Source organism: Magnolia sinica, unplaced genomic scaffold, assembly GCF_029962835.1.
Source record: "Magnolia sinica isolate HGM2019 unplaced genomic scaffold, MsV1 ctg240, whole genome shotgun sequence".
NCBI classification, from domain to species: Eukaryota; Viridiplantae; Streptophyta; class Magnoliopsida; order Magnoliales; family Magnoliaceae; genus Magnolia; species Magnolia sinica.
The window spans coordinates 35286-43310 of NW_026682789.1; the positions used below are offsets into that span (position 1 = coordinate 35286).

The 8025-nt window shown below is 38.6% G+C and overlaps 1 long non-coding RNA gene across 1 annotated transcript; it reads right to left on the minus strand.

Moving 5' to 3' along the window:
* Positions 1–2680: 2680 nt before the first annotated feature.
* LOC131236142 (uncharacterized) lies at positions 2681–6103 on the minus strand. Its single transcript, XR_009166579.1, has 2 exons — positions 4874–6103; positions 2681–2981 (listed from the first exon to the last, which is right to left on the minus strand). It is a non-coding gene; the product is annotated as an uncharacterized LOC131236142 (long non-coding RNA).
* Positions 6104–8025: the final 1922 nt, after the last annotated feature.

The following is an 8025-nucleotide window of genomic DNA, read 5'->3' on the forward strand; positions in this document are numbered from 1 at the left end:
GTTCGGATTTCAATATCGATGAGCCACGTGTGTCAAACATCATTAAGGAAGTACTATTATTTAAACATTTTCGATTATAGAGTATTAACGGTTAAAAAATCAGTAAATAAAGTGTTTAGTATTTTAACCCAAAATCAGGTCCATTTAATAACTACTTCCCAACCATGTTGGATCAAGTTGATTTTGAGAAGACCTAGACTCATTTACTAACTCAGATCAAACTTTTAGACCTAGAGCCACCTCATGGGTTCAAATTTTGACATAGACCCACTTGGGTCCAATGACCCTTGAGTCCATTCCTAATTTGTGTATATATATATATATATATATATATATATATATATATATATATATATATATATATAAAGATATATAAAGGTGAAAAATATGATGGATGAGCCTCCTATGTGAACGGCCGGAATCCCTATTCACCATTGACCCTTCCACATCCACGGTGATGATGTAAAGGGAGAGTTGTCAGGGGCTCAGATGGCTTAGTGTAGCAGACAATAGCTATCGGAAATGCTCTGTGGACCCCACCATGATGTATGTGATTTATCCACGTAGTCCATCCATTTTGCCAGCTCCTTTTATGTGCATGGACCCAAAGATGAGGCAGATCAATCTCACCGGAGGAAACGGTGGTGATTGACGTGTGGTACACTTGAAACTTGGTGACGTCACTTCAGTAGCAAGTCTCGCTACTCTTAACCTTTCAGTAGGGGCTTTTCCAATTGCACACAGGAGGGAAGAAGGTGTTGGTGTGTGCTACCTACGCAATCCTAGTCCGTCATCTCCGCTTATAAATCCCACTCATTTTTGAAGTTGCAGGTTGTTTTGATTATCCTCTAACTCTCAGCAGATCTCTCTCTCTCTCTCTCTCTCTCTCTCTCTCTCTCATGACGATATCCTCAATGTTCCTCTCCTTCTCTTCTCTCCCCCGTCCATTCATCTCTCCCTAAAACTCCCCCTTCTACAACACTTCCATCGTCCTCTCTCTCAATCCCCCACAAGAAAGAGTCCCACCACAAGAGCTCTCACAGGCTGGCAATAATACAAAGAAGCCGTCAAAGACAAGGACCTCCCCCAAACACTTCGCTTCTTGAAATCCGTTAAATCCCTTCCCCTCCAATCCTCTCTCGATGGCAGTAGCAGCAGCGCTGGTCTTTTGTAGCTACAATGGCCAAAGAGGGACTGGGAAGTGCTCGACACTTGCTTGAATGCCGACGACATGAAGCTTGTCAACAGCGCCTACAAGTTCCCCCACTACAGGGGCTTCCTCCCTGATATTGGGAAGTGCAAGAACATTGGTAATTCTGTGAATATGTTTGTTTCGGGGTCTTGAATTTCTGGTGATTAAGATGGTAATTTAATGATTTTGTAGGGATTGTTTATATGAGTTCTGGTGATTTTTTGTTTATTTATGAATATGCTGAGGTGGGGTTTCTGGGATTACTTTATTTTGCATATTTGATGGCCCTGAATTCAATTAATTTGAAAAAGAACTTGTTTATGTGATTCAAGAAATGTTGAAATTCAAATTACTTTAGTATAAGCTTGACATTTTCATGAATATCTGAATGATTATTTAGTTAGGTTTTGCGAAATTTTAAAGGGTTGTTTGTCTCCTTGGAATCAAAAGGGCCTAAGGGGTCCTTTGGCAACCTTGAGAAAGAGATTCTGTTAGTCATGGTTGTGTATTGGGAATGTAATTCTTCCTAGTGTACTTGTCCAGTTTGTCAAAAGATCACCAAAGAATATGTTTCTATGAAGCAAAATTCTTGAGAAAGTGTTTTGTTTCTCATCATTGGGTATTGGGAATGTAATTTTTTGGAATCCAGAAATTGTGTTTATGCGTTGGGTAAGAATTGATACGAATCCTACTAGTTAATATTTATAATTAAAGAAAAAATGTGACTATTGGGAAGGAATCCATTTCCTTGGAATTTGTAGGCCAACATCTGACAAGGAACAAAACACAAAAGATAGAATCTGTTTCTGACTGGAAACTGTTTCTAAGTTTTCCCATCGTCCCAAAGTAGAAATTTACTCCTACTTACGGATTCCATTTTTAGATACTTGCCCAGGTAGCCAAACAACCCCTGAGATGGGTTTTTAGTTTGGTTCCAAGGTTCACGTTCTCAGGAGCTTGAAATTTAGTAACTTGAACAAAAAATTGAATGCTTTTGTGAGTATTACAAACTTGAAATACAAATAAAGTGACTGGAAACTTGTTGATCATAAGATCATCCGCACGATTGATGAATTACATTTTTTATGAGAGTGTTTTGATGGAGCAACAATCCCCTCTTGTTTTTAAAGCAATTGGACAATCCTGTTTGCCCATGTGTCGTCTGATGTAATGGGCCATCGGTTTTGGCCAACGACCAATATAAGCTGGTGTACATTGGAACTAAAAACCTGGACCAAAAGTAGAGGAAAGAATGCTTAGAAAACATAGGGAGCCAATGTCACTTCCCTGTTTTTGAACTCTTCCTTTATGTGAGAGTGTTTTCACGGAGCGACAATCCCCATCATGTACAATTAGTTTAAATACTTTTGATTATGCACTAAAACATTCTCAATGTTCAATTTAAATATTTGGAAAAAAAAAACTAAGCACACGCCAAGGAAAAATACCATGTAAATTTACTAACATCATTAATGAAATGCTCCAAGCTTTCCCAATAAAAATCTATTAACATCATTCATTATATCCAACTGTAAAACAGAGTTCGTCACTAGATATAGAAAGTACAAATTCCAAAGGTTTATTGGGTACAAATATAACATAAAAAGGAACTAGAGTCCACAGATTTAATGGAGACAGGAAATTAAAAGCGAGGAAGCACATGATGAACCGTCCACATTGTTGGATGACAAGACTTTGATGTTAAATGCAAGAAATTTGGGGTTGCCTCTGGATGATAGAAATCGACTTTCTTTGAGTCATGCAGCAGTAATCTCCCCTACCGATGTTCCTTAACAAAGAAAACAGTTGGATGAAATTCAAAGTAAAGCAAATACCAATTAGCTAGATAGGGTGACATGGATGCCAAATGCATCTGTGTGCATGTGATGGTTTCTATATACTTAGCCACCTCGATCGTTTCTCAAATTTGAACACTCCAGACATGGTGATCAACTAGAAGAAACCGCCGACAAGTAGGGCATGTGAGCCATTGCTATGCTTTTTAAAATCATTTATTTTTTTTTTCTTTTTGTTATGGTCAGGAATGCAGTGGAACCATCAGACGGATCACTCATCTGTACCATACATAAAGTTGGGAGGTTCTTGTGGGCATACCACTACCAAAGGAAAGTAGAGCCATTAGAACCGGAACGTGGTAGCGCCATCCATCTATTGTATTTTCATTGGTCATGAGCATGTGTCAACCGAGATCATCAATTGAGATTGTCCATCTAGTAGGACTAGGTGTGTACATGAACTGAGCTAGCTCGGTTAACTTGCTCGACTCAACTAGTAAAAGCTCAATTCGACTCGGTTCGAAACTGAGTTCGAGCTGATTTTTTGAGCTCGAAAATGAGTTCGAGCCGAGTTCGAGTAGGCCCCAGCTCAACTCGAATCGAATCAGTTCGGTGACTCGGTTACTTTGCCATTGATGTTGCTCACCAAGTGTTTGATAAAATGACTCAACGAAATGTGGCCGGTGGCAAGGAAGGTATGTACATGAAACAAATACCCTTTTTCTCTTTGTTTTTCTTGGTTTTTATGTTGCTTAGAAGGTGTTTGATAAAATACCTGTAAAACCATTGCCTCTGTTTGTAAAACAGTGGGATTTTGAAGTTGCAATTCAGGTGTTTGTGGAAATGCCTCAATGGCGAACTCGGCTCGATCTTGGCTCGAACTCGGCCCGAGCTGCTGACCAAACTGAGCCAAGCTGGCCAGTCAGGCTCAAGGACCGAGCTGAGCCGAGTTCAAGCTGAGGTCAGCCAGTGGCCGAGCCGAGTCGACCGAGACCATCAATTGAGATTGTCCATCTAGTAGGGACCCATCTCAGATCATGTTCCAAAAGAAACATTTATTTTGTTCATTTTACACACACACACACACACACACACACACACACACACACACAGCATGATAGAAGTCACATGAATCAATGAGAGTTGCAATCAATCAAACAAGTTCCAACCGCCCCCTGCATTGACCAATCAATAGAAGTTAAGCCAAGCAGCCACATCCAATATCAAATTATTTGCCTTGTTTGTTTGAACGAATAGGAGACCTGGTTTGAGAATGTTATGAAAATGTAGCCAATTGAGATTACAATCATATGTTTTTCTAGCCTAAGAAAAGAAAATGAAGTTCCGCCTCCCTCTTGAGGGCAATTATTCTTTGATCCTGTATTTTTTCATCTGCATCCTTAACACACATCAAACTAAAGTACATGAATGTTTATGACATAGTTCAATCATGTTCATGCATGATGCAATAACAATTCACTTGCTACCTTGCAATTGCTTTCCATTGAATCTAGGTCTAAGGAATTCTTATATCATGCATGATTGTCACATGCACCTCTATGAGACAGGTGGAAACATGACGGGATTCAGACAGCTTTTCCAGCAGCCTCAATGTGGATGCTCATAGTAAAACGGACTGATCAAAGAGATTAATTTCAGAGTGGGATGTTAAAAGAAAAGCAGATGGAAGGTTTGAATGCAGTTGGAATCACCCTGCCATTGACCCTACTTGTACAAATTGACAAACTGAGGCTATCATGTACTATTCTTTCCAAGGATCATATACAATCTAGATCATCAGATAACGTGCTTGGTAGGCGACCCGAATCACATTATTATCGATAGTATGATCAAATGGGAGGGTCTCATCAGTCTTAGTTCTTACATTTAACAAATGTTGGTGAACCTTCAATTGTATGCGTTGCATAGTAGTATAGCACCCCGCCTCACACGGGTGGGGCCTGACTCGCACGAGCCACCTACCTCACACAGACCGCTCACCACCGGTGTACCCCTGCATCTCACAAGCCACCTCATTTGAGCCCTGTATGAAAATGTTCATGCATTAATCACCCACAATATATCACTTTAATGTAGGACAAGTAGTCGCTTGCTCTAAAAGCTCAAACTGATAGAGCGTGGTGAATCAATCATTGTATCTCATAGCCCGGGCTCCACACCCCATCAGTTAGGTCATTGGTCGAACCCCTCATGGGCCCCACATCATATGGGTTTCACCTCACACGAGCTACCTGCCTCACACGGGTGGAGCTTGACTCACACAAGCTACTTGCTTCACATGGGCTGCCCATCCCAAGTGCCCCTGCATCTAATAGGCCATCCCACTCGAGCCCAGTGTGAAAATGCCCTTGCATTTGTTTTTTCCTTTGAATTTATACCACTTACTATTTTACTTTTAACCATCCATTTAATACACATTAATTGGTGATTATTGTGATTTTAGAGATATACTCCATTCACAATGGGACCCTACAATTTGGATAGTGCGGATGTACACTAGTGCCACGTAAAGAGGATGAGTCAGTACATAGCCATAACCGAATTAAAAAATCCATAGCCAGAACCTTAAAGAAATTGATAATAAAAAAGAGAATCGAAAAGATTTAATGTGTTTGAGAAAATACCTGGTTAAAGAGAAAAACTTAAAAAACAAAAATAGCATTGAATGGCGTAACAGGTGGGATTGGGGCATTGGTCACCACAGAGAATTAATGAGGCAGGAACAGAGAAGCAGAGAATAATGCCATGTATTTCAAGAAAGGTTTTGAACTTCATGTATTAACTGCCACCATTAGTTTGAATACTTTTGATTATGCAAAACATATTCTCACTGTTCAATTTAAATCTTTGAACAAACACTAATTGCATACCAAGGAAAAATACCATGTAAATCTACTAACATCATCAATGAAATGCTTTTCCATTAAAAAACAAAAAGTACAAAAAAAAAGAGCTTTTCAAAAGAAAATCTACTAAGATCATCAATGAAATGTATCTAATAGGGAAACAGATTTTGTCAGTAGATATAGAAAGTACAAATTCCAAAGGTTTATTGGCTACACTAGAGCTAACAAATTTAAAGGAGAAAGCGCATGATGAACCGTACATATTGTTGGATGGCAAGACTTAGATGATAAGTGCAAGGACTTTGGAGTTGCCATTAGATGATAGAAATCGCCTTTCTTCAAGTCATGCCACAGTAATCTCCCATTCTGATGGTCCTTCACAAAGAAAATATTGGATGAAACTCAAAAGAGAAGCAAATACTAATTAGCTAGATAGGGGGACTTTGGATGCCAAATGCATCAATGTACATGTGTTGGTTTCTGTACACATGTTTCATCAACAACAAAGGCAATTAAATGAACATACTGAATTGGCACGTCACCCTGTCATGTGTACTATGGAAAGGTCTCTGTAATCCTACACCAATTCCACCAGCTTTGCCATTATTTCTTCTTTCTATTAGAATTATTATACAACCAAAAGCACAACTGATGGGGGTATTTATCGAATCAGTACTGGGTTCACACACACCATACGTGGCAGTTGGGAGGTTTGCCCGGCAGCTAATATTACCTGAAGGTATTTGAGCCAAGAATGTCGTAGGAAAAGCATGTACATACATACCTGCTTCTTCTTCTTCTACTTCTTTTGTAGGAAATTTAAGACGCAAGCCTAAAAAGGTAGAAAAAGATGGAAGTGAGGTTTAGAAATGTCTTCAAAGGAATTTATAGGTGGTTTTGACACTTGAAATTTGAAGTATCTACATCTATAGCAATTGGATTCTTGAGTATTTCAGTTTGTCAAGTTGTGTTTAACACCTTTAAATTTAAATAATCTCTAAGAATATGAAAAGTAGCTTTTTAAAAAGAATTATAAGTGGTTTAAAATAAGGAATTGAATTCTAGCCAAATTTCAAATTAGCAAAAGTGAAAATTAACTCTAGAAGTAAATTCTAATTACAAAAGACAATGCTTTGAAAAATAAAAATAAAAATAGAACTCTTTAAATGTCATCAATGATAATCAAGCACTTAACTTATTTAATTATTTGTCTATTGGATTGGCGGACATTTATTGGATGATTAAAAATAAAAAATATTCAATAATGTTTTTATTTCAACAAAAAAGTGTCCCCAATTAGAGTTTAGGATTCTTGGACCAATCTAACTTCTAGGCTATGACATAGAGACAGTGATTCCATAAGTTAATTGGTTTAATATGAGTTGATGCCATATGTGCCATTTCTAAATGTCTGTGTATCAAGTGTCCCACGTGGCTAAAGTATTAAATAACCTGACCAGTAGTATATCAGTCATACGTCAGGTCTGTTAAAAGTGAGTCTGACCACGGAGGTTTGCTAATTTACACGTGTGGACGTGTATCACAACATGATACATGCATGACATCTAGATCGCCTCACACAAAAGTCAGGCCAGCTTTCCCAATTGGGATGGGCGAAAATATATAAATACAAATGAATGGTTAGAAAAAAAAAAAAAAAAACCGTCAATTTACTTTGTATTGCGTGGCCCAGCTGAAGAGTGATTTAGTCTGATTTAGAGAAAATCTAAATAACTCTATGGGGCCCACTGTGGGGTTAGTGCCTTATTCACACCATCCGTCCCGTTAATTACCAGTTCATTTTAGGGTATGAGCCTATAACTGAACCCTATCCAAAGTTCAAGCAATCCACACCACATGAAACAATGGGAATTGAATGCCTACCGTTGAAAATTTTGTGACCTCATTGACAGGTTGGATGAGAAATAAAACATCACTGTGAGCCCTGAGAAGGTTTCAACATTAGATAAAGAGTCACTATCCCATTGTTTCCTGTGGTGTAGTCTACTTGAACTTTGGATATGCTTCAATTTTGGGCTCGTGTACTAAAGTGATCTGGAAAAACAGATGGACGGTGTATAAAACACAGACATCCACAGTGGCCCCACAGAGTTAACTCGGTAGTCTATACTCTGGACGCAATCCGGTTTTTCGGAGATTGAATGGGTAA